Consider the following 20,607-nt stretch of genomic DNA (forward strand, 5'->3'; position numbering starts at 1 on the left):
TTATTTCCTGTGTTTGTGTGTGTGTCTACCTGACTGACTGTGTGTGCGTCTGCCTGTGTGTTTGTGTGTGTGTTCCAGATGACGTGCTGGCCAGGGATGCCGGGGAGTGTGTAATCTGTCTGGAGGAGCTGCAGCAAGGAGACACCATCGCCAGACTGCCGTGCCTCTGCATCTATCACAAAAGGTGAGACGGCGGGACTACTCAAATGGCACCCTATCCCTTATATAGTGAACTACTTTTGACTAGGGCCAATAGGGGGCTCTGGTCAAAAGTAGTGCACCACAGGAAATAGGGTGCCATTTTAGGACGCACCCTCAGACTCAGCTTAGATCCTGGTCCTGACTGTACAATACGCACGCAGGCTCACAGGATTACACACAGCCTGAAATTACTCCACTAGATTAATTATACACAATACATTTAGGCCTCAGCGATGTACTGTAGCTAAGGCCAGAGAGATATGTGCATTCATGTGATGATGGTGGGGGTTTCTCCTCTTCCTGTTCAGCTGTATAGACTCCTGGTTTGAGATCAATCGTTCCTGCCCTGAGCATCCTTCAGACTGACTGACCTCTGTGCTCCTACTCCTACTGTTCAAGGTGAGAGCATCTCCTCACCTCCATCTCTTCCACACAAGAGACTGGTGACAGGAGGTGTTTAGAAGAACATTATGATCCAAATAGCCCACTCACTCGCTGCATAATGCATACATACGCAGTACGCACAGATATAACCACCCTCAATAAAAGTAACATTCTTAGTCAGTGTGAAGCTAGAGCATACTGTAAGTGTGAATTATGCATTCAAAATAACCTTCTCACCTGACTTTGTGTATCCACTTTAATGTATGGTTAACATCTCCCCTCCATTTCTCTCTTTATCTGTCAGGGCACTTTATGTTCCTACCATGGATATCTGGACACTGAAGTAACCAAATAACGAAACAATCAAAACAACCTATCTATCAATTGATCTATCAATCTATCAAGAGAATTCCTAGCGAACGGAACCAAAATAAAAAACCTTAAGCTAATACTGTCACTTCCACATGCATAAAAGAGTGCCCCTCCTCCCTGCCCCTTCTCCTCCAGCACTAGAGACTGCTAACTGCCAGTCCCTCTGTCGGCCCAACTAGGCTGACCATCCCTCCAGGCCAACTGCCTCACCAGGCTGCTTGGCCCCCCCAGCCAGCCAGTCACCCCGCCACATGCCCTGGTCCTCTCTGGGCTCCTCCGGGGGTCTGGCCCCTGCTCTGCTCTGCCTTCCATTCTGCCTCCAGAGTTTGGCCCTGACTGGCTCCCTGTCACTCATCTGGATCCAGCCATCCCATGGCCTTCACCAGGAAGAGACTGAGGAGGAGAATGAAGATAAAGAGAAAGATGAAGAGGAAGGAATCGAGCTGGATGCACCCTGTGTGCCAGGGCAGGGTCGACTCCCAGGACGTTGTCTGATAATGCGACAAAAGGCTTTCCCCCAATCACCAGAGTTTCAGCACCCACCCACCCACCCACCCAATCATTAGTTGGAGACACATGCGCTTATCTTAGTCTTTGCTTTGAGGTGGAGTAGCGATGTGTGAAGTGCAGCATTGGTGGGGCAGGCAGGGTCTGTCTATGTAGGTTTCTGTTTGGGTTATGTCTGTTTGGGTTGTGTGTGTGTGTGTGTGTGTGTGTGTGTGTGTGTGTGTGTGTGTGAAGGGGTGTAGTTAATGCTTCTATATATGTCAGGGCAGTGAAAATGTCAGACAGACTACACTTGTTCTGTGTGCGTTAGTATGTGGAGGGGTACGTCGTTTAAGCTTGGTGGTGGGTGAATGTGTGTGTGTGAGTGTGCTTGTGTGTCGTGGGGGACAGTTGGGGGTCGTTGGTTTATGTTTTTCTATGTTCTGGGGCCGTGAGGATGATGTCTGTAAGCATACATGTTGTGTGGTTGAGGTTGGGGTGATGGTGCAGCCATCTCTGTAGTGTGAGAGCCTGATTTGCTAAAGGATCAAATAGAAGTCTGAGACAATACTATGTGTTGGTCTGTGTTTGAAATGTTTACAATTTAGATGTCCATTTTCCCTGTGTGAATGTGGTATCGCTCCCTTTATTTTGCTAATGTTTACAGTTACATAAAATCGACATGACATACACACTCTTTCTCCTTGTTTTTGTCCACCCGTTTTTTTCTGCGATGGGGAGACACTGATCAGAATTAGTAATTTCCCTGTAAGGGCCTTGAGTGTGTTCATGTGTGTGTATGTGTGTACTGTATGTATGTGTGTATGTATGTATGTATATATGTATTTATGTATGTACAGTACCAGTCAAAAGTTTGGACACACCTACTTATTCAAGGGTTTTTCTTTATTTTTACTATTTTCTACATTGTAGAATAATAGTGAAGACATCAAAACTATGAAATAACACATATGGAATCATGTAGTAACCAAAGAAGTGTTAAACAAATGAAAATATATTTTTTTATATTTGAGATTCTTCAAATAGCCACCCTTAGCCTTGATGACAGCTTTGCACACTCTTGGCATTCTCTTACCCAGCTTCACCTGGAATGCTTTTCCAACAGTCTTGAAGGAGTTCCCACATATGCTGAGCACTTGTTGGCTGCTTTTCCTTCACTCTGCCGTCCGACTCATCCCAAACCATCTCAATTGGTTTGAGGTCGGGGGATTTTAGAGGCCAGGTCATCTGATGCAGCACTCTATCACTCTCCTTCTTCGTAAAATAGTCCTTACACAGCCTGGAGGTGTGTTGGGTCATTGTCCTGTTGAAAAACAAATGATAGTCCCACTGAGCCCAAACCAGATGGGATGGCGTATCGCTGCAGAATGCTGTGGTAGCCATGCTCGTTAAGTATGCCTTGAATTCTAAAGAAATCACAGACAGTGTCACCAGCAAAGCACCCCCACACCACAACACCTCCTCCTCCATGCTTTACTGTGGGAACTACACATGCAGGGATCATCCGTTCACCCTCACCGTGTCTCACAAAGACACGGCAGTTGGAACCAAAAATCTCAATTTTGGACTCCAGACCGAAGGACAAATTTCCACCGGTCTAATTGCTCATGTTTCTTGGCCCAAGCAGGTGTCTTCTTCTTACTGGTGAATCGACCATGAAGGCCTGATTCACACAGTCCCCTCTGAACAGTTGATGTTGAGATGTGTCTGTTACTTGAACTCTGTGAAGCATTTATTTGGGCTGCAATTTCTGAGGCTGGTAACTCTAATGAACTTATCCTCTGCAGCAGAGGTAACTCTGTGTCTTCCATTCTTGTGGCGGTCCTCATGAGAGCCAGTTTCATGCTAGTGATTGATGGTTTTTGCGACTGCACTTTAAGAAATGTTCAAAGTTCTTGAAATGTTCCGTATTGACTGACCTTCATGTCTTAAAGTAATGATGGACTGTCGTTTCTCTTTGCTTATTTGAGCTGTTCTTGCCATAATATGGACTTGGTCATTTACCAAATAGGGCTATCTTCTGTATACCCCCCCTACCTTGTCACAACACAACTGATTGACTCAAACGCATTAAGAAGGAAATAAATTCCACAAATTAACGTTTAAGAAGGCACACCTGTTAATTGAAATGCATTCCAGGTGACTACTTCATGAAGCTGGTTAAGAGAATGCCAAGAGTGTGCAAAGCTGTCATCAAGGCAAAGGGTGGCTATTTGAAGAATCTCAAATATAAAATATATTTAGATTTGTGTAACACTTTTTTGGTTAGTACATGATTCCATATGTGTTATTTCATAGTTTGATGTCTTCACTATTATTCTACAATGTAAAAAATAGTAAAAATAAAGAAAAACCCTTGAATGAGTAGGTGTGTCCAAACTTTTGACTGGTAGTGTATGTATGTATGTATGTGTGTATGTGTGTATGTATGTATGTATGTGTGTATGTATGTATGTGTGATGCCTCTTGGTCTAAGCTACTGTCTGTGCCCGACATGTTTTCTGCTGAAATAGGTCAGGTCCTCTCTGGTTGTGTTGGCTGATGTGACTTAATGTAATGGACGTGTTAAAGACCCATCAACCCAAACATGACAGTCACATCATGGAGCTATTCCGGGGTTACAACTTATTTATTCACATTTAACAAGATTTGTTGTTCCAAATCTGTCAGAAAACGTACATTACTCTTCAGAATGCCTCTAATGTATAAAGAATAACAGAATGATGATTCTGGAAGAAAACAAACTAACAGTGCTCAACAAATGGGTGAATATTTTTCCATTTGTGCTAGATGAAAATGTAGAGAATATAGTATTTTTGCAGGGTTATCTGCTTCTTACCTGTGAGGGCACTACAAAACCATTCATTAGCAAGCAGACAACCACCAAGCTTCAACTGAACAAGGAACACAGGGGAGACCGACTACTAGTCAGTTATGATATAGTATACTATATAACTTAATGTCTCCTGCTAACTGTATCCCTGCCTGACTCTGCTAAAGGACCATATACCTTCATTTCTTGCTTTATTTAATGTAATGTTTTTTGATGACGTTTTTTTTCCAAGGATGTGAATGGGTGCCTGTTTTGGAGGTACCAACTAATTGTCTGATGATTTTGATGTGCAATCTGTGGGATGAGTAATGATAATGATATATATATATATATATATATATATATATATATATATATATATATATATATATATATATATATATATATATATAGATAATAAAAAAAGTCTAAATAATAATGCTTTTTCATGTAATTTCTTTAACTACATTCAGGCCTAAATGTTAAGTTGAACAAATCTACTCAATAAATAATGGTGTGCTAATACTTATCATTAAGCTACTTTGTTGACCCTATTTCAAGGCATCGGTTAAGATTGTCTTAAAAGGCAAAAGCTGTGTTCTCTTCTGTCCTGGATAGATTGATGGATTCTCTTGAGGAGAAAACTGGGATCACTCCTGTGACCACTTACAGGTGTTAATGCTCTGTTGCATAAAGCCTGGGTTGTTTTTCTCTAGTCTCGTTGGCTTCTCTCAACACGTGACCACTGAGCAAATCAGATTGTAAGAAGAAATCTTTAGAGACATGAGCAACTTCACCATGTCAATATAAAAAAATACTTAACTGTCCATCAGAAGGGGCCATTTACAGTTTAAATACAGTATGCACATATCAACGGCACAAAATAGAGCAGAAACCAAATGCAAACCGATGGATTTAGTTCATTACAAATAGTCAATAAATAATTTCAAGCCATACAGTTGTGTTGTAATAAAATCTAAAGAAGCATTTAATTCAGAGGAACTTAAGAGAAAAAACAGAGGACAGACAAAAATAACACAATTTGCCCTTGGTACTCGTTAGTCACTCACAGTATAAAAACAATTATACCAAACACCTGACACCCGGTGGCAGACAGAGGTAATGCATCCATAAGTAGTACACTTCATTCCTTTATTCAGTGCCCTGTGATAAGGTGATAGCTTCAGTACCTTCAGCTACAGCACCTTCCCAGGTCCTGCATGACCTCCATGGCAAGTGGTCCCATCTCCTCACGAAGCAACACTCGTTTCCCCAGGCCCACCCCGTGCTCCCCTGTACATGTCCCGTCCAGTGCCAGTGCTTTCCTACAGGGTGAGAGAGAAACAGAGAAATATGAAGACAGGGATAAGAGAGAATGAGTTCCATGGTAAGGGACAAGGGGCCGATCAATGACGAGGTATAGGAAAAAAACGAGGGAGAAAATATAGAGGAAAGAGAGACCTACAGTACCTGGCCAGTCTCTCAGTGAACTCTAGTGGGCTGTGTCGTAGCCGGCCGCGACCGGGAGACCCATGGGGGCGGCGCACAATTGGCCCAGCGTCGTCCAGGGTAGGGGAGGGAATGGCTGGCAGAGCTGTAGCTCAGTTAGTAGAGCATGGCGTTTGCAATGCCAGGGTTGTGGGTTCGATTCCCACGGGGGGCCAGTATGAAAAAATTAAACAAATAAAAAAACAAATAATAATGTATGCACTCACTAACTGTAAATCGCTCTGGATAAGAGCATCTGCTAAAATGACAAAAAAAAAAAATGTAGTGACCTCATCCTGGAAATTTCCATCTCCAACATGACCCACGATCAGACCTCAGGAGAGAAAGAAGCTGTAATACACTACTGTTCACACACAAACATATACAGCAGTTCCCCAACTGGTGGCCCGCAGGTGGTTTTATTTGGCCCCTCCAGTTTTCTGAGCAAATTATTATTATTATTATTATTATTATTATTATTATACTTATATATTTTTAAAATGTTAATTGTTGGACATAAAATACTGTAAAAACACCAGGAAATCAGCACCAAGTGATTTACATTTTTGAAAATCTGTTCCCAAGTATTCTCACACATAATAGAGAGACGTGGTCGTATACAAATGTAAGCAAGTTTAGTTTTAAATATTAAAATATTATATCTGTTTGGGCTTCTTGCGGTCAATTTGACATCTACAAATTATTTGTAATTATGTTCCGGCCCCATGACCATCCGCTCAAGAAAAAAATTGTCCCGCGGCTGAATCTAGTTGATGATCCCTGATGTACAATAACATGAGTGATGCCCCAAGAGGGAATCTGTGGTGAGTGTTAGCTAGCCGTTACCTATGAGTCTGTTTAGTATCAGGTCCTCCTTGGTTTCCACAATATTTTGAGGGAGGCGAGAGAGAGGGACGCACACATCTGTGGAGTAGGCCTGCAGGATCAAAATGGAGTCAACACATTTCTGTTACAGTGAGGGAAAAAAGTATTTGATCCCCTGCTGATTTTGTACGTTTGCCCACTGACAAAGAAATGATCAGTCTTTAATTTTAATGGTAGGTTTATTTGAACAGTGAGAGACAGAATAACAACAAAAAATCCAGAAAAACGCATGTCATAAATGTTATAAATTTATTTGCATTTTAATGAGGGAAATGAGTATTTGACCCCCTCTCAATCAGAAAGATTTCTGGCTCCCAGGTGTCTTTTATACAGGTAATGAGCTGAGATTAGGAGCACACTCTTAAAGGGAGTGCTCCTAATCTCAGCTTGTTACCTGTATAAAAGACACCTGTCCACAGAAGCAATCAATCAATCAGATTCCAAACTCTCCACCATGGCCAAGACCAAAGAGCTCTCCAAGGATGTCAGGGACAAGATTGTAGACCTACACAAGGCTGGAATGGGCTACAAGACCATCGCCAAGCAGCTTGGTGAGAAGGTGACAACAGTTGGTGCGATTATTCGCATATGGAAGAAACATAAAATAACTGTCAATCTCCCTCGGCCTGGGACTCCATGCAAGATCTCACCTCGTGGAGTTGCAATGATCATGAGAACGGTGAGGAATCAGCCCAGAACTACACGGGAGGATCTTGTCAATGATCTCAAGGCAGCTGGGACCATAGTCACCAAGAAAACAATTGGTAACACATTACGCCGTGAAGGACTGAAATCCTGCAGCGCCCGCAAGGTCCCCCTGCTCAAGAAAGCACATATACAGGCCTGTCTGAAGTTTGCCAATGAACATCTGAATGATTCAGAGGAGAACTGGGTGAAAGTGTTGGGTCAGATGAGACCAAAATGGAGCTCTTTGGCATCAACTCAACTCGCCGTGTTTGGAGGAGGAGGAATGCTGCCTATGACCCCAAGAACACCATCCCCACCGTCAAACATGGAGGTGGAAACATTATGCTTTGGGGGTGTTTTTCTGCTAAGGGGACAGGACAACTTTATCGCATCAAAGGGACGATGGACGGGGCCATGTACAGTCAAATCTTGGGTGAGAACCTCCTTCCCTCAGCCAGGGCATTGAAAATGGGTCGTGGATGGGTATTCCAGCATGACAATGACCCAAAACACACGGCCAAGGCAACAAAGGAGTGGCTCAAGAAGAAGCACATTAAGGTCCTGGAGTGGCCTAGCCAGTCTCCAGACCTTAATCCCATAGAAAATCTGTGGAGGGAGCTGAAGGTTCGAGTTGCCAAACGTCAGCCTCGAAACCTTAATGACTTGGAGAAGATCTGCAAAGAGGAGTGGGACAAAATCCCCCCTGAGATGTGTGCAAACCTGGTGGCCAACTACAAGAAACGTCTGACCTCTGTGATTGCCAACAAGGGTTTTGCCAGCAAGTACTAAGTCATGTTTTGCAGAGGGGTCAAATACTCATTTCCCTCATTAAAATGCAAATCAATTTATAACATTTTTGACATGCGTTTTTCTGGATTTTTTTGTTGTTATTCTGTCTCTCACTGTTCAAATAAACCTACCATTAAAATTATAGACTGATCATGTCTTTGTCAGTGGGCAAACGTACAAAATCAGCAGGGGATCAAATACTTTTTTCTCTCACTGTACATCAACACTGGATCAGTCATTTCAAACAACAATGCCAAAGTGATTATAGATTATTTATCAATAATGATCCAAGTCATGTTATTCCTCACCTTGCAGCCCAGTCTCATTGCCAGGGCAGCATACCAGGCATTGTGTCGTATCTTCCACAGACACCTGCGGGTCTCTGCATCCCGTGCCCAGGTAAAGTCTGACCCATCGTTAGCCTGCGTGATCTCCTCTAGACACACCACAACAAGTAGTTTCCCATCAACAAATTAGAAGAAATCTCACTCTCACAGGTCACAATGACAGTCTGGAGGACCTGCACGGTGCTGTCCACTGTTGCCTGGACAGAGGGGAAGGTGCACACAGGAGATACCATGGCCTCTGGCACCCAATAGAGATGCAGGGTGGTCTTAGTGATCACCCCCAGAGTGCCCTCTAAACCCACAAACAGGTTGGTTCTAACGGAGAGGAGGGAAGGTCAAAGGTCATACAGGTCCTCATTACTGGTGGAATTACAGAAAGAAGAATTACAGCACCACCTCCAGGTTGAGTACGTTCTCCCGCATGGTGCCGTATCGCACAGTGTTGGTGCCTGATGCACTGGTGGCAGCCATGCCACACAGAGACACATCTGCACCAGGGTCTGTGTGTGGAGGCAGACAGTAGACAACCTCAGTGATTTCATACCTAACACTTCACAAATATGCTTCACAACTTAGAGTGCAAAACGCCAGCTAGAATGACAATCATGCTATACCACTGTGCATGAAAGTAGTTTGTATGATTACTTAGACCAGGGGTTCCCAAAATGTTTCACCCAGGGACTCCTATTTCACAATAGAAAAACATTTAACTTAAATTCACAATGATTAACTCGCCGTGTATTTAGTGACAGGCATGTTGGGCCGCCAGTTGGTGCAGTGACATCATTGCAGGTCACGTGACTCACTGACAGGAAACCACAGACCTGTGTATCTTAGGTAGGAGTTGAGGCCCTTGCATGTCACACCTGGCCCCACACTCACATCAAAGTCCTCCTGATAGATGTCCAACACCTTATCCATGTTCCCAGACTAAAACACCCCCCGCCCTGACATACGCACACATGCACACATGCACACACACACACACACACACAGTTGAGTACAGGCAGTGCAAGACCTCTCACACACACTCCAACTAACTGTGTGAGAATCAAAAAACGTCAACATGACTTATTACTGCTTTTACACAAAACAAGCTAACTCTTGTGTGAGAAAAATCACGTATTTACTTGATTTGTTTAATATTAATAGTTAACAATTAATATGCTTAACAATAGTAGAGACATTTCTTAACTACCAATGCTGTGCTTTTCATAAATATGGTTCCCTCTAGCTCCCTGCAGCTGGTCTGGGCGTGAAGTCAAGGACATGGGACAGAGATAAACTTGAGGAACAGATAGATAGACCTGTATTGTTTCAATTTCTCGTTGCTTCTGAGTAACCTGGTCACACGGTCAAGACAAAGAGCCTCAGAGTGACCACAGTTTTTCAGTTCATCCTGTCTTTTACTATCTTCCAAGGGCACAGCTGTGTGGAGATATGGGCAGTAACGGAGCTAACGTTATCACTTGTTTGTGCGTTATGACCCGATACACATAGCCACAAGAAGAAAACAAGGTAGCTCCTGATCTGCCGGGGAGGGGTGGAACCAGCCATCACTAAGCATTTGTAGGTTCACTATATAAGACGTCAGCATTTCCTGTTCGTTGGGCTCTCACTCTACTCACTTTGGTGTGGGTATTGTGACCAGCTCCCTTATCAATACGTTTTTAATTAAGTTAATATTCTGATTGGTGATTGACCTTGTCTCTCCTCATTATTGATTAAAATATCCACCACACTCACTTTCTCTAGTAGTCTTTTTCTCTCTATAAAGTCACAGAGAGATTAATCAAACTTGCCAGACGGTGGTATTTATCTGTTTCTCTCTGACACAGACTGATTCTTTCCTCACCTTAAGTGCACCCACTCCGTCCTCGAGGCCTGTGCCCATGCCAAAGGGGATGATGGGTAGGCGGTGGTGGTGGCAGATATTGGCGAGGGCACTGACCTCCTCCACACTGCGCGGCCACTACAGTCATGGTCAAAAGTTTTGAGAATGACACAAATATTAATTTTCACAAAGTCTGCTGCCTCAGTTTTTATGATGGCAATTTGCGTATACTACTGAATGTTATGAAGAGTGATCAGATGCATTTCAATTAATTGCAAAGTCCCTCTTTGCCATGAAATTGAACTTAATCCCCAAAAAATATTTCCACTGCATTTCAGCCCTGCCACAAAAGGACCAGCTGACATCATGTCAGTGATTCTCTCGTTAACACAGGTGAGAGTGTTGACGAGGACAAGGCTGGAGATCACGCTGTCATGCTGATTGAGTTAGAATAACAGACTGGAAGCTTTAAAAGGAGGGTGGTGCTTGAAATCATTGTTCTTCCTCTGTTAACCATGGTTACCTGCAAGGAAACACGTGCCGTCATCATTGCTTTGCACAAAAAGGGCTTCACACGCAAGGCTATTGCTGCTAGTAAGATTGCACCTAAATCAAACATTTATCGGATCGTCAAGAACTTCAAGGAGAGAGGTTCAATTGTTGTGAAGAAGGCTTCAGGGCGCCCAAGAAAGTCCAGCAAGCGCCAGGATCATCTCCTAAAGTTGATTCAGCTGCGGGATCGGGGCACCACCAGTGCAGAGCTTGCTCAGGAATGGCAGCAGGCAGGTGTGAGTGCATCTGCACACACAGTGAGGCGAATACTTTTGGAGGATGGCCTGGTGTCAATAAGGGCAGCGAGGAAGCCACTTCTCTCCAGGAAAAACATCAGGGACAGACTGATATTCTGCAAAAGGTACAGGGATTGGACTGCTGAGGACTGGGGTAAAGTCATTTTCTCTGATGAATCCCCTTTCCGATTGTTTGGGGCATCCGGAAAAAAGCTTGTCCGGAGAAGACAAGGTGAGCGCTACCATCAGTCCTGTGTCATGCCAACAGTAAAGCATCCTGAGACCATTCATGTGTGGGGTTGCTTCTCAGCCAAGGGAGTGGGCTCACTCACAGCCATTAATAAAGTATGGTACCAACACATCCTCCGAGAGCAACTTCTCCCAACCATCCAAGAACAGTTTGGTGACGACCAATGCCTTTTCCAGCATGATGGAGCACCTTGCCATAAGGCAAAAGTGATAACTAAGTGGCTCGGGGAACAAAACATTGACACAAGGAGATCCCAATGCCCCAGGGCAGTGAAGGGGACATTACCATGCGTAGGGTGCCGTCTTTCGGAACAGACATTAAACGGGTGTTCTGACTCTCTGTGGTCATTAAAAATCCCATGGCACTTATTATAAGAGTAAGGGTGTTAACCCCGGTGCCATGGCTAAATTCCCAACCTGGCCCCATTCCATCATGGCCACCTAATCATCCCCCTCATTCCTAATTGGCACGTATCACTCCTCACCTCTCCACATAATAACTGATGTGTGGTGAGCGTTCTGGCACAAAAATGGTCACTGTGCATCACCCAGGTGGATGCCACACGTTGGTCGTGGATGAGGTGAGTTTCCCCTTTACTATGTAAAGTGCTTTGAGTACCTCAGTTGGTAGAAAAGCGCTATGTAAATCCAATCAATTAATTAATTACATTGCTAGACATGACCGCCTTGTCGACCTGATAGCCAGCGAGGTGAGACAGGTAGTCTCACCAACAGCACACATCCATAAACATTTGTGTGTAAGAGGAAGCTGGTTTGATGTTGATAATGACGTGTTTTCCTGTGTGCCAAATACACCAGATGTTATTGTTGTGGGGGGAAGCCAGAGGGAGGTGCTCATTTTGGAAGTGGGCTGCTCATTTGACCTGACATGGAGCAGGCCTTTGCCGAAAAGCTTCTTAAATACCAGCCCCTCGCACGCTTGGACAGCCTCGGGTGTAGGTGCAAGCTGGCGACGCTGATATTTGGCAGTCTCGGCCATGGACACAGGCTTGCAGTGCGTGGCCTCCAGATTGCGGGCCTGCCAAAGACTAGGGCAAAGCAGTTGACTAGGTACTAGGTACTGTTTCAGCTGTCGTGGGCAGCTTGGCTGTTCGGAAAAGGAGGTGCTTTCTGAACCCTTGAGTGTCCATGCATACAGGGACCTTTGAAATGTTTGGATCTTTTTTAAAATGTACATTTGATTGGTGGATTCAAATAAAGTGTGTGTGTGAGTGTGAGTGAGTGAGACAGGACAGGACACACCTGCTCTGTGCCAGACGGTTGAGCTCACATGTTTACAGATTTGTCTCTGCCATGTTGCTGCCGAACTGCGTCACTCAAGGATATTCAATCTTCACCACACAAAGAGAGGAATGCAGGATCACCCGCTCCTACTCACCACTCTAACACAGGGACACACACAAATAATAGCTTAATAATATTTCATCCGTACTTGAACAAAGGGACTATACAAGAACCACATAGGCTTATTGGACTTGTGATGAACTGCACTGAATTGTTCAAGTGTATAGCTTGCTTCTATAGACATTATAGGCTGAAAGGTGAAAAAACATTATATTAATATATTATAAGCCGTAAAAAATATATGTTTGTAAGAAGAAATCTGTTGACAAGTTCCAAAAATGACAAACTACAAAAGATGCTGCATGACAAGGAGGGCCACTTATTTTCAGCACCTTATTGAGATAGGGGGCAGAGGACACATTTTTCCCACACAGTGTTGTTGCAAGTTGCGTCTAGGCTATTAGCCTACAGAATAAATGCAATCGTGCATCTATCAACAGGATCAAGACTATTCCAAGCTGTTAAACATTAGCTATTGGTACAAGACAATATGGAAAAAACAGACAAATTAACAAGTGAATTTAATGCTCCCTTTTAAAATGTGTTATTTCTTGATAGTGCGACACTGCACGAAACTAGACGTTGACAAGTGAAGGTAAACGTATCGCGTTGGTCTAAAGGCGAAGGTCATATTCACAGATCCGTATGTCCGACCATGAAGTCTTTATAATAATACTGTGGCCTACGTGTTGCCTGTGAATTCATTATGGACCATGGAATCATGGTGCTTTCAAGACAACTGGGAACTCAGAAAAAAAAGGACGTCAAATCATGTCGTCAATGGTCTTCAGGTCGGAAAGTCGGAGCGCTAGAAAGATGCCCAAGTTTCCAACTTGGAATTCCGAGATGGATGACCATTCAAAACGATTTTTCCCAGTCGGAGCTCGTTTTCTTTCGAGTTCCCAGTTGTCTTGAACGATCTGAAGTTGGAAGTCAGAGATTTCCGAGTTCCCAGTTGTTTTGAACTTGGCATCAGTGTCTATTAGTGGCATGGGCGTCTCCCGAGTGGCGCAGTGGTCTAAGGCACTGCATCGCAGTGCTAGCTGTGTCACTAGAGATCCTGGTTCGAATCCAGGCTCTGTCGTAGCCGGCCGCGACCGGGAGACCCATGGGGTGGCGCACAATTGGCCCAGCGTCGTCCAGGGTAGGGGAGGGAATGGCCGGCAGGGATTTGGCTCAGTTGGTAGAGCATGGCGTTTGCAACGCCAAGGTTGTGGGTTCGTTTCCCATGGGGGGCCAGTATAAAAAAATAAAAAATAAAAATAATAATGTATGCACTCACTAACTGTAAGTCGCTCTGGATAAGAGCGTCTGCTAAATGACTAAAATGTAAATGTATTAGCTTCTCGTCCGCAACACTAAAAAAGTACTTCCGGGTCACGGAATTTTGTAAAAAATTTAAATAAAAAAGTCCCCCACAGATCGAACATCTCTGGAGAGACCTGAAAATAGCTGTGCAGCGACGCTCCCATCCAACCTCACAGAGCTTGAGAGGATCTGCAGAGAAGATTGGGAGAAACTCCTCAAATACAGGTGTGCCAAGCTTGTAGCGTCATACCCAAGAAGACTCGAGGCTGTAATCGCTGTCGAAGGTGCTTCAACAAAGTACTGAGTAAAGGGTCTGAATACTTATTTAAATGTGGTATAAGTTTTTTTATTTTGTATAAATTAGCAACCTGTTTTTGCTTTGTCATTATAGGGTATTGTGTGTAGATTGATGAGGGGGGGAAAAAAACTATTTAATCCATTTTAAAATAAGGCTGTAACGTAACAAAATGTGGAAAAAGTCAAGGGGTCTGAATACTTTCCGAATGCACTGTATATGTCCTCTTAAATATAACTACATGTAATCTAAAATGTAATCTACATAATCCCCGAAAGTAATTATTTATCACGAGACGACCATAAACAATAACTAGTAATGCTGGATATGCCAAGAAAGGTTAAAATCTCACCTTTCTGGTAAAAATAGTTATATATTGCTGAGGTGTAGTCACTTTTGAGGACACACGCTCAAGTGCACAGTACAAATATGATAAGAAAAAATGAAATATTTTATGACATATTTCCTATTCAACAAAACTGTATGAATAAGGCTAGAAATGACAGATGCTTTCTAAATATAGTATAATCAAATTATAAAACAACTAACTATAAGACTTCCTTATAACTGTAAATACATATCTGTATATTTAGTGGTAGAGAAATGTGCATATTTTCTAAAGGTCTCTCTTGATCAAAACATCTGCACCCACCGCTGTGATCTCCTTAGGCACTGGCCTTTCATCTCATATTAGTTCCCAGCTATGACGAACAGAAAGTGTTTTTTGTTTAAAATCTATTCATTATTTTAGATCATGAGGCATTACGTCCATCCCTACATCACTACAGTAACCATGCTAAACCATCGATCACATCACTAGGAGTTATAATGAAAAATTATCAAAAACTGGATGTTTACTTTAGTAAGTTATTTCCATGTGTTACTAAACTCACCCCATGGACATAAGGTATTTAACAAAACCCCAGTTCCAGGGCCCATGGCCTCATCAGTGAAGATGCCTCTGAATAACAGGAAAACAACTTTATATTTACCATGTGGCCTTGTTTTATTAGCCAACAGTGTACAGCCTGAGACCCTTTTTTTTGGACTAAATTACCTTTTCAATTGCTTCCAAATTGCAATCACTGTAGTCCTATGTAACCCAATAAGCCTGGCAATTAGTATGGCATGTTCATATGTAAATATTTAAATTAATCATTGTGACGCTCAATTTTGAAAGGAGGCTGTCAGATAGTTTCATGATAGCCTACATGGAACCATCAAAGTTACACTGCAGACTGTCGGAAGACTGATTTGATTGCCTTTATTTCTTTCAGGTCACGGTCAACCATCACACATCTATAAGACAAAGACAAAAACATTAGCGAAACAAAGTAGTACATCCAATCATTGATTGAAGAATGATTACAATTAAGGTCAGGTAGCAGTCTTGACCCCATTCATATTGATAAATAACAATTTGTGAATGAAACAGCCTACAAAGTAGCATCCTGATTTATGAGCCTCTGAGGCTGCTATATAATCTGTACAGCCTGCCAGGAATAGAGCTCACCCACTGGATCGTATGCATTTGCCTATAAGGCACTTTGACCACCTAATATGCCTACAAGGAGCATATTGTTTTGCTCATAAAACAGCCTACAAGGCAGCATCCTGACTTATCAGCCTCTGAGGCTGCAACTGAATCTGATCAAGCTCTGAGGCTTTAAAGCTAATCTGATCAGCCTCTCAGGAATGGAGCTCTGTAAATGTAAATAATTATCCACAAAACATGAAGTGTCCCTTATAATTATACACATATCAGTAATGCAAGCTAACAACCAGCATAGATAACTAGCTAACTAGCTAGCAAGCTCACAAGGCTAGTTAGCCAAGTGAGCTTGCTAAGCAGCCCTGCTAGCAAGCTAGCTAACAAACTCAAAAAATTGCTCTTCCACAACAAATCAGTCTTATATAATATAAGTGATATATCAATATAAAGTTGCCTTAATTTTGAAAGATGCTAGCTAGCTATATTACCTTTTCTCCTCTAGGCTTCAGCTTTCTGGCTCGGTTTGAATGTGGCTCAATGGCTCTTGTTCCTTGCATGCGATTGGCTCTGGTATTGGGGGCAGCACACATCCTGGGAGACAGAGCTGCCTGTCATTGTCTTCTTCTTCGATGAGGTTTGACAGCAGTTGGTATCCAATAAATGTTGCATTATCGTCACCAACTAGACTGGAGTATAACTCCCTTATACTTTGCTTGAAAAAATGTAAATAAATCAACAAATACCCTACCATCGAACCTTACACTCATTAAAAACCCACCACCCTACTCCACTATTTAAACCTATATAGTCCTACCTCAGGCCAACAGCCTGAAAGGAAGGGACACCACCACTCAACACACCATGTAACTCTTCTGACGTCAAATCTCGTATACCCAAATACTTCTCTGCACCTGCCACCACAACCTCTATTTTCTGCGACTTACGTTCCATCCCTGCAGTACAGTTGATAACCATTGCTATGAATGCTAAAAAGCCAATCTTACTGAAGCATATATCACTCGCTGGCCTATCCCTCTGTACTGATACATATCTACTACTCACACGAATCCTCTCAGGATCCCTCCCCCTTGACCCATCTTCCTCAACTTTTTCACTGTCTCAGCATACAACACCCTTTGCTCTACTCTAATCCTGGTAACCTCAACCTGCCTCTCTCGCACTGGACACTTCTGATCCCCAGCCCCATGGGAACCCCTACAATTAACACATACCGATTATTTCCCCAATGCTACACATTTATTTTGTCTCCTTCTGTACACTTCTCACACCTGGGAACCTCCCTCCTACACACTGCTGCCCCATAAGCTTGACACCTGTAAAAACGTAATGTATTCGGCACATAAGCTCGTATGGGATAACTGAAATATCCTAACAATCATCGGGCAGAGACTCAACATCAAAACTCAAAAGAACAGACAATGACTCTTCTGTTTCACCACTCACACCACCCTGTCTGTGTCACACCAAACAACGAGCATCACAAACACCTGGAATCTTTCCCTTCAGTTGGTCCACTTTCACATTTACCACTAACCCAGTAATCAATCCTTTCAATGGAGCCCTTTTCTTGAGAGCAAAACAAGTCACATCTCTTGTCCCAATTAGTTTGGTGCGAATCGCCTGCTCCCTCTGACCAGCAGAAACACAAACAATTATCACAAGACCACTTCAGGTTACCTTCACCGATTCCACCGCACACAACTTCTTTTTCACCCACCCTGAGCTGCCTGTCAGGCACTGTTCAAGGCTTAAATGCCCCACAAGCAGCCAATACCAGAGAGGAAGAGGCAAAGCGAGAGGGTTTACTCTGCCCAAAATCTGTCCATGTTAAGCAGATTGAGCAAGTGTCGAATTTAGTCAGGTTAAAAATGAATTGCTATTTTGATACGTGAGACTTATTTTATCTAATATACGTTTTGTAATGCTTAGGTTGTTACATGTGTACTGATATAAGTGTGATTCACGTGACATCCCGGCAACTTTGAGAAAAAACACTTTATATCGGAGTTGACCCTGTTGAAATTCGAGAATATTCATGAGGGTGGCATAGTATTCAAATCAAATCAAATCAAATCAAATTTTATTGGTCACATGCGCCGAATACAACAGGTGCAGACATTACAGTGAAATGCTTACTTACAGCCCTTAACCAACAGTGCATTTATTTTAAACAAAAAAGTAAGAATAAAACAACAACAAAAAAGTGTTGAGAAAAAAAGAGCAGAAGTAAAAAATAAAGTGACAGTAGGGAGGCTATATATACAATAGAATAAAGTGACAGTAGGGAGGCTATATATACAGGGGGGTACCGTTGCATAGTCAATGTGCGGGGGCACCGGCTAGTTGAGGTAATATGTACATGTGGGTAGAGTTAAAGTGACTATGCATAAATACTTAACAGAGTAGCAGCAGCGTAAAAAGGATGGGGTGGGGGGGCAGTGCAAATAGTCCGGGTAGCCATGATTAGCTGTTCAGGAGTCTTATGGCTTGGGGGTAGAAGCTGTTGAGAAGTCTTTTGGACCTAGACTTGGCACTCCGGTACCGCTTGCCGTGCGGTAGCAGAGAGAACAGTCTATGACTAGGGTGACTGGAGTCTTTGACAATTTTGAGGGCCTTCCTCTGACACCGCCTGGTATAGAGGTCCTGGATGGCAGGGAGCTTTGCCCCAGTGATGTACTGGGCCGTACGCACTACCCTCTGTAGTGCCTTGCGGTCAGAGGCCAAGCAGTTGCCATACCAGGCGGTGATGCAACCAGTCAGGATGCTCTCGATGGTGCAGCTGTAGAATTTTTTGAGGATCTGAGGACCCATGCCAAATCTTTTTAGTCTCCTGAGGGGGAATAGGCTTTGTCGTGCCCTCTTCACGACTGTCTTGGTGTGTTTGGACCATGATAGTTCGTTGGTGATGTGGACACCAAGGAACTTGAAGCTCTCAACCTGTTCCACTACAGCCCCAACCTCTCCATTGAATACAGGTGGTTGATGTCAACACCCCTCATCGAATAAAAAGTATTCAAATAACGACATGTATTCACCAATCCAAAGCGAGGAATAGGCGGGAGCTTGACAGCCTGCCGTTCCGCTCTGTGGACAATCCCATTTTTAGGCTGGAGACACAAGCATCTAGTGATTATATCCAGTATCTCTGGCAATACCAGGCAAAACCCATCAGGCTCCATGTGAATCAAATTTCAACATCAACCAGGTGGTTCCTTTTGAATAACATATTTGGAATAATTTGTATAATCTAGCTACTTTGCATTCTACTGTAACCGAGGCAGAGCCACAACTATGAACAAAATCCTGTCACGACTTCCGCCGAGGATGCCCCCCCCCCCCCCACGCTTTGGGTGTTTGATTTATGTAAACAGAATAAACTCTGGACTTCGGTATATTACCTCCTGCGCCTGACTCCTTCCTTCACACCTTGTCACAAATCCATTGCTATCTATACCTGTTATTATGAGCCTATTGATGAAGCCATATTTGTTTATCAATTAGGCCAAAGTCACAAAGATGACACTTTGGCTGCATTTCCACAGGCAGCCCAATTCTGAGATTTGTTTTCTCTCACTAGTTGGTCTTTTGACCAATCAGATCAGTTCTGAAAAAGATCTGATGTGAAAAGATCTATGATTGGTCAAAATACCAATTATTGGAAGAAATATCAGAATTGGGCTGCCAGTGTAAACAGCAGTTGTTGAACGTTGACCATTTATAAACGCAAATGTCAGATAGAAATGAAGCCTATAGGGATAACATTATTCCACTAGATGGGAGTATGGTACCACAAGTCTGCTTTAGGCTATTCCTTATCTAGTAGGCTATAGTCAGATGCAATGTAGTAGGCCTTGTGTCATGATTTAACTGGATTAGAACCCAAATGCAGACAAGTACACCAAGCCAGAGAAGGTTTAACAGGTTTATTTACAATGTTCAATAAGTCCAGGTTTCCAATAATAGGGGAAGAGCAAGTCCAGGTACAGGGAGGGTAACAGATCCAGGTCAGAGCAGGTGTGGTACCGTAATGTCCTAGTGTCCGTGGTGAGTCCAAAAGGGAGGTCCGGTAGTGGAGAGCAGGATGGTGGTGGCAGGAGTGAAGCGGAGGCAGAAGTCAGGTTCCCATAATATGGTCGTCTTGACTATGATCTGACGATGAGTGGCAAGTTTGACCGGGTCTTAAAGGCTGAGGTGATTATGGTGAATGAGCTGCAGCTGGAACCCTGACTCCCGCACACCAGACTTCACTCCTGCAATCAAGGACAGACAGAGGGGAGGAGGAGAGCAGAGAGAGAGCTACCTAGCAGCAGTAGACCTAACAGTACCCCCCCCTCTACGGACGCCACCTGGCGACCGACAGGGTTTATCAGGATGTAACCTATGAAACTCACGGACCAGAGCAGGATCCACAATGAAGCTCCTGGGCACCCAGGAACGTTCCTCAGGACCATAACCCTCCCAATCCACCAGGTACTGGAAACCACGACCCCGGCGGCGAACATCCAGAAGTCGCCGGACAGTGTAGACCGGACCCCCACCCACGATCCTGGGCGGAGGAGGGGGATGAGAGGGCGGGCACAGAGGGCTAACCGACACAGGCTTAATCTGGGAAACATGAAAGGTGGAATGAACCCGTAGGGAGGCAGGAAGCTGTAGCTTAACCGCGCAGGGGTTAACAATAGACAGTATCTTGAACGGTCCTATAAAACGAGGCGCCATCTTCTTAGACTCCACTTTCAATGGAAGGTCACGTGACTTAAGCCATACCTCTTGACCAGGAGAG

General features: G+C 43.6%; 1 pseudogene across 1 annotated transcript; it reads right to left on the reverse strand.

Annotated features, from left to right (window-relative positions):
- Positions 1-1,132: 1,132 nt before the first annotated feature.
- LOC311137538 (putative D-lactate dehydrogenase, mitochondrial) lies at positions 1,133-12,343 on the reverse strand (annotated as a pseudogene). The gene is made up of 8 exons: positions 12,233-12,343; positions 10,328-10,444; positions 9,279-9,419; positions 8,861-8,972; positions 8,434-8,787; positions 6,611-6,701; positions 5,482-5,596; positions 1,133-1,334 (listed from the first exon to the last, which is right to left on the reverse strand). The product of its transcript is annotated as a putative D-lactate dehydrogenase, mitochondrial (transcript).
- Between the last annotated feature and the right edge of the window lie 8,264 nt (positions 12,344-20,607).

The sequence above is a fragment of the Coregonus lavaretus genome, assembly GCF_964263955.1.
Source record: "Coregonus lavaretus genome assembly, chromosome: 11".
In the NCBI taxonomy this organism is placed as follows: domain Eukaryota; kingdom Metazoa; phylum Chordata; class Actinopteri; order Salmoniformes; family Salmonidae; genus Coregonus; species Coregonus lavaretus.